Source organism: Ruditapes philippinarum, unplaced genomic scaffold, assembly GCF_026571515.1.
Source record: "Ruditapes philippinarum isolate M1 unplaced genomic scaffold, ASM2657151v2 ctg22428_1_1_1_1, whole genome shotgun sequence".
NCBI classification, from domain to species: Eukaryota; Metazoa; Mollusca; class Bivalvia; order Venerida; family Veneridae; genus Ruditapes; species Ruditapes philippinarum.
In genome coordinates this window covers 3,453-10,877 of record NW_026854448.1, presented here as the reverse complement: position 1 = coordinate 10,877, position 7,425 = coordinate 3,453, and the positions used below count along the sequence as shown (strand labels likewise).

General features: G+C 32.4%; 1 non-coding gene across 1 annotated transcript; it reads left to right on the top strand.

The window, feature by feature from the left end:
• The first annotated feature begins 2,154 nt into the window (after positions 1-2,154).
• Positions 2,155-2,245, top strand: Trnam-cau (transfer RNA methionine (anticodon CAU)). Its single transcript is given in 2 exon segments — positions 2,155-2,191; positions 2,210-2,245. It is a non-coding gene; the product is annotated as a tRNA-Met (tRNA).
• Positions 2,246-7,425: the final 5,180 nt, after the last annotated feature.

Genomic DNA, 7,425 nt, shown 5'->3' with positions numbered 1-7,425 from the left:
TTCTGGTAATCTACGTGGATTATAAATGCCGTTTGCAATGTGTAAACAATATGTTTACGTTCTTTTTTCACTTCACAATATCTTACTTTTAGAAACATTTTCAAAATTTTCTTGAAAATTATCATGATTTTTTTGACAGTCATGCTGCTTAAAATAGTCAAAGGAGTGTACTTATCAAAGGTAAAACGTATTAACATAATGCCAGGTAAATCATGATGCATCTTGTAACTGAAGAGTATGTTGCAGGGATTCGTGTTAAAAATGACAACGACCCAAACAAGACCAAGGAATAATGAAAGTAACACAATATAAAAACTACAGATGAAGAAAGTTTTTACGAACATACTTTTGAAATAACGAATTAAAATATCAATTAACTTTTTAAGTTATTAAATGTGTGAATTTTGTGGCAAATCAACTGCATTATTTTAAATAAAATCAATCATTTTGCGGTTCATTTTTCTCCTTATTGATGCGAGTTGATGCCTGTCAACACACAATGGTAATATGCTTTCGGCAAAACCAAATTATACTGAACAAGATAATATAGAGGATGCATCTGCCACTCATAGATAAAATACGAGAAGATTCGTATGAATGATATTCCTTTATCAGATATCTCAGTGAAGACAAAAGAGTATGTTTTCATAATAGAAAAAAATGTTACAATCGTGCAAGATATATTGCTATCGAATAAATATAACACCTGTTGGTTTGGAGGATAATTTGATATGTTTCTCTTTTGATAAATAGCCTCTTCTAGTATTTTTCAGTATGAAAGTACTTTCCATGAAACTAAATATAAAAAGATGAACAGGTGTCACAATTAAAGTTGCTATAAACAATTTATACAAATGCAAGAGTATGTATACTTATTATAAATATACGTGATATTTACAAAATGTAAAATAAAAGGAAAAGTAAACTCTAAGCCTGATTGTAACATATTTCACATATGCGACCAGTGCAGACAGTGTCGTCTGACCATGATCTGCATTGTTTGATATTAAGTCAGTAATTATTTTAAAATTGTCCCTAAAAATGGTTAATGGTTAAGTTCAGTTCAAAGGACTGACATGTCCATATATAAAGATATATAAAGCGGTAAAGGCTTAAATGCATTTACATTTCAAATAATATTCAAATGTCTTTGACAATTACTATTTACTGCTGCTTTCGAGAAGATTTTGTTCTCAATTCAATTTTTTTGGTAAGTTTAATTACCAAATTGATACTTCCATTACGTAATGACGCCCTGTAGTTTGAAACAGGCCAAAGAGCAAAAAAGACTAACTTAAACAATAAATTATTAAGCAATACCTAACAATAAGATTCATGTCAACAGTTTCAAAGCTTTTGTTTACAAATGTTTCCTCAGATGAATTTCCTCCATATTATTATCATTATTATTTTACTTGATTTTCATTACATCTCATGTACAGACACAGTCAAACCGAGTTTGCAATTTTCATTTATTTTTGTTGTGATTAATGCTTCAAAGGTATCATCCTTTTACCAGATTTCGATAAAGAAACTGCAACCTTTTCATTTGACATTGATTAATTATTGTCTGCATTCCCTTGTCAATATGATAGTCAGCATAAATCAACCAAATAAAAGAATCGTCTAACACAGAACATTTTATGTTGGTTTTAATATACAAATCTTCAAAACAGATGGACTTAATTTTATCAGGGTCCATGAACAGGCTGAATCAAACCGAGTCTACAACATTTTCATTTTTTTTTGCCGGTTTGGACGTTCTTTGGAGCTTATGTTTTTTCTCTATTTTACAGTTTCAGAGTAGATGTAAGTAACTTGCCAAGTCAAACAGAAAACGTCAAATAAAGTCTGACAATTGATAACTAGTAAACATATGATATGCGATATTAATTAAATTTTTGATATCAGCAGTATTTAAGTCTGTGCCTTCGAATTCGTCTTCTATTTAATGAGATATAATTGATGCAATTGACAAAACAACATCATGTCATTTTCTTAATTCAGTTGTTCAGTTGACGAAATACCTTGTTATATTTTGTATGTCAAGCAAAAAAAACATAAAAAAAAAACAATTATCCATTTACTGCATGTTTGACTGCAAAAGTGTGAGATGAGCTGTTAAAAAAACGACCTTGAACATATCGAATATCTGCCTCGGTAGCGCAGTAGGTAGCGCGTCAGTCTCATAATCAATATATCAGGGGTCATCTGAAGGTCGTGAGTTCGATCCTCACCCGGGGCATACATTTTTATTTTTCAATGCATTTTGAATTTGTGTAACGAAACTACATTTAAATTGCATACTTGGTTTGACTTTGTCTTTTGTAAAAGATCTCTTACGCCCTTACGCAACGCCTTAAGCTGTATTCAATTCTCAACATACAATGTGCCGGAAAATATGCTTCTGAGGGACACGAAGAATAACAAATGTTTGAATACTTTTGAGATTATGCTATTGCAAATATTCACATTTTGTAATAAACGAGATATTAAGTCAATGCATTATATTATTCAGATATATTGTCCTTGTTATTTTATTATTTCTAACTAAATATATCTCGTGTAGCCGCTAAAAACAACTTGGTTTCAACTGTAAAAATTCTTGTTATTTTATTAATTGCAGTGCATGTACATTGTATAATATATGTTATGTCCTCATTGAAATCATTGAATTACTTCTTGAACATTCAATACATTATATTAGATTGCAGAATGTTTCAATAAGCTTCCAACACAATCGGACTAAAATAGAATTATATAAACTATAAGGATACAAAGAAGCTCAAATAGCAGTAAAGTTACATAATATAAGGTTATTCAAAACAAAACACTATCAGAGCACATAATTTTACAGAACTCATAATGTAAACATGAACATAGTGTTTTGTAAAAAGAAATAAAATTAAAAAAATATCTGCATATGTGTTCATATAAACCTTGTGGTATACATGTAACATGTTCTCAGCCAGGTACATGTATATCGTATACAATCCACAGAGGTGCTGACAACAGTTTATATCAGAGATACGCCGCATTGTTTATTACTAGAGGAAATTTTATCATATATCTTACAACATATCTTAAATACTGTATCAGCTAAATCCAGATTGATAAGATAACCAGCTGTTTCATGTTTTTGCTTTACTGATGTTATTGTTTCCATGTCATTAACACATTAATTTGATGACGATATAATCTTGTAGTCTTTCTTACATATATGTTTTGTTAAAATCTAAAAAGAATGGTTGTGTGTTTTTTATGAAATTATAACTCTGAAAGTGATTTAAGATATAAAAATGTCCGCACCAAGTCTGAGGTTATTATTGATAATAGCCGAGATGTTCCGATTGTATTAAGACTGTGTATTTTGTTATGATAGCTTTAAATTAATAAAAATATAATAGATGTCCGTTCTTGTTAATATGGTGCGAATATTTATCAAACATTTATAACAATTTTAATGATTTAATAATAAGAATCTCGTATATATGTCATTGTAATTCGGCTAAATACGCAGTTTTACCTCTGCAGAGCAACACACCATTTGTGTGGGCAATCAAGTTGGTTGTTGGTTAGAGGTGTTGCCATATAAGAGGACAAATTCATTGTTAAATCTTAGTCTGATAAAAATGAGTCTGTTGTTCTACAGAGGTTATTGCACCACATAGGACAACTCGGCAGATCGTACAATGTATTTTTATACATACATGTTTTTTTTTATTTGTTTGTTTAATGTCATTTGTTTTAAAATCGTTCTACCGTGTATCTTGATGGCATTTATTGAACTAGAAATGTGTCATCATGCCACGGATGCCCCCGCATGCAGCCAAAATTTCAGATGTTATAATATTTAGTTCCAAATTTGTTTGCACAAATTATTTTTTTCATTTTAAGTTCAAAGCCCCTAAAACATTTCAATGTTAACACAAACCATTATCATACAATGTTCAAGGCACTGAAATTATTCAGTCTTAACCTTTAAAAATATCATATTGCATATTTGTAGCCAAAACAATGGCTACATACATTTCCACAAAAGTATAAGTGCTGAAACTGAAAGTTCAAATTTTTTCCAACATTCAGGAAAGATAAGTTTGTCCAAAATAATTGAACCACGACCAAATTCAAACTTAAGCTGCTTATTCCTAAGCTGTATCTACATCATTTTCAAAGTGAAAGGGACATAACTCTGCCGAAACATCATCAAACCATGACCAAATTCCAACTTGACCTGCCCATTCCTTTGACATATCCATATGTCAAATTTGAGTTGAATATGTAACACTGTTGGGTAGATAATGAACAGAAACTGTAAATTCCATATTATTTTCAAAGTGAAAGGGGCATAACTCTGCCAAAAATCATTGAACCATGACCAAATTCGAACTTGACCTGTAATTTCTCATTACATATCCATATGTCAAGTTTGAGTTGAATGTGTTGTATCGTTTGGGAGATAATGAACAGAAACTGTAAATTTCATATTATTTTCAATGTAAAAGGGGCATAACTCTGCCAAAAATCATCGAACCATGACCAAATTCGAACTTGACCTGTATCTTTTCATGACATATCCATATGTCAAGTTTGAGTTGAATGTGTTGTATCGTTGGGGAGATAATGAACGGAAACTGAAAATTTCATATTATTTTCAATGTAAAAGGGGCATAACTCTGCCAAAAATCATCGAACCATGACCAAATTCGAACTTGACCTGTATTTTCTCAGTCAAATTTGAGTTGAATGTGTGCAACCGTTCTTAAGATAATGAACGGAAACTGATGATGACGGAATGACAGAATGACGGAAGGACGGAATTACGGAACAGGGTAACACTATATACCCCGGCCATTACATGGCGGGGGCATAAAAATCATATTTCTCTCTTGTAATACATGTCAAGAAAAGTTGTTTCCTGTATTTGTTTTGTAACGTCGTTGACAAACAGTTTGTTACAAATGTAACATCATACTTACTGTTGAAGCATGTAATTTGTACATCAAGCAACATTTTCTTTCTGCGTCCGTCATCTTGTTGCAATAATTATGTTAAACAAACCCACCGTAGGGAACGTGTTACAGTATCGCGCTTTCCGGTTACAGTATAAAATTTCAAGATGGGGGATTATTTGTGGCGAAGACAAGTGGGTGATTTTATTCCGGTCCATACTTCAAGTAGTTCAGTTTCTAAAAGATGTTTTTGTAATTTGCTTATTAGGAACTGGATCAGGTACCTAGTCATATATTTCTTTAGACCCTGCACCGCAGTTTTATCTCTATATTGTCTCATTAATGTGCTGATTTGACAGATTGAAAATTTGAATCGAGAGACCAACGCATTTTTCTCCAATTCCGACATTATTTAAGCATGTCTACAAAAAGTTAACCTACAAAACGTTAGTCCTTTGTGTTAAGAAACGTTTATAAAAGTAAATGACCAGTTGAAACTATTTTCTTGTTCGTCAAATGCGTTTGAAAAAATAAACAATGTTACAGTATAGAGCGAGGTGAATTGTGCAGGGTCACAGCATAGACCTAGCGATTTTTATCTGATTATGTTACAGTTTATACCCATATTTCGGTTACAGTTTAGACCTCGATAAAAAGTATAAAATTAATGATATTATAGACTTTTAAATCTAAGTTATTGTCCCGATGCCTATTCGTCCTGTCCAATGACATCCGATCAGTAACTACTTGGCCAGATTTGATGAAATGCACATGAATTTCTACCAAAGTTGTTCAAATAGTTTCGGTTGCAATCTGGGATTCGAAAACCAAAAATATAGATTTTTTTTTTAAAAAGGCAATATAAATCATTTTTCTCCCGAACCAAAAAGCATTGAATTTCGCTGTGAAGCATTTTGCAAAGAAAGATCAAATCATGACACTGGCGTAATTTCGAATGCTTCCTTGTTGAAATGGGAATTATTTTGTCATTGCTGAATTAAAAGTCGTTTTTTTATTACAGACATTCTGTATGGAAGTTTACATGTTTCTGAAAAGGAAAATAATATTGAAAGATATCGAGCAAAAAGGTCAGACAATTACAATATATTTCCATAGAGACTGATGGAGGTAGACAATAGTGGCAGAGTCGGGTTAAGGTCGCCGACTTCAAATCATCTTTATTTTAATGCTGTGGTTGAATTCCGCCATGACGTTGGATTCCTTGTATATGAGGAATCTATCAAGCTAGTTTACGGAAGGTTGGTGGTTCTAGTCAGGTGCCCGCTCTTGTCTGAAATGTTTCATAAAGGATTATTATACAGTAAAGCAGGAATGTTTTCACATGACCTTAATATCGGTGAAAAAAGTAACCACCCTTTTTAAATACTTAAAATAAGTTCTAAAGTTGCAGTATACTGTTTAATCACCCTTAGGGTATGTATCCTGTTTTTCAATCGTGTCTTTTGATTGCTTATCTGTGGTATGCAGGCTTCATAACCTCCGATCTCCTTTCAAAAATTATATTTTATTTAGTTTCACCCATTGTGTTCTCGTTTAGGGCACACGCAATATACCGCTTTTCATGAAATGGCACTAATGTGTCACAATGAAGGTTCCACGATAGCCGCCATATCTACAGGTGTCAAAATAATTCTTAAGTTTACCAGTTCATGTTAAATTCTGCTTAAGTTGGTGCTAGGAGGCGTGGACGGTAGCTTGCAGTTTTGAACAGGCTCAAACAAATCGAGTCTGCAACATTTTCAATTTTGTGTGTTTCAAACTGTAACTTTTCTGCTGAAGAAAAATGGCAATAATACAACTTAATATAATAAATAAAAAGGTATGGGTTATTTTATAAAAATAATGGATTCACAAACTTTATTTGAAATTTGGCAAGTATCTAAACTGTAACCGAAATCTGGGTATATACTGTAACAAAATCGGATCAAAGTCGCTCGGTCTATACTGTAACCCTGCAAAACTCACCTCGCTCTATACTGTAACATTGTTTATTTTTTCAAACGCATTTAACGAACAGGAAAATAGGTTCAACTGGTCATTTACTTTTATAAACGTTTCTAAACACAAAGGACTAACGTTTTGTAGGTTTACTTTTTGTAGGCATGCTTAAATAATGTCGGAATTGGAGAAAAATGCGTTGGTCTCTCGATTCAAATTTTCAAACTGTCAAATCTGCATATTTATGAGGGAATATAGAGAAAAATCTGCGGTGCAGGGTCTGAAGAAATATATGACTAGATACCGGATCCAGTTCCTTACAAGCAAAGCACAAGCACATCCTTTAGAAACTGAACTACTTGTAGTATGGACCGGAATAAAATCACCTACCTGTCTTCCCCACAAATAATCCTCCATCTTGAAAATTCTATACTGTTACCAGAAAGCGCGATACTGTAACACGTTCCCTACGGTGAAACCGTTAAAACGTGCACATAATGCCATGTAATTATCT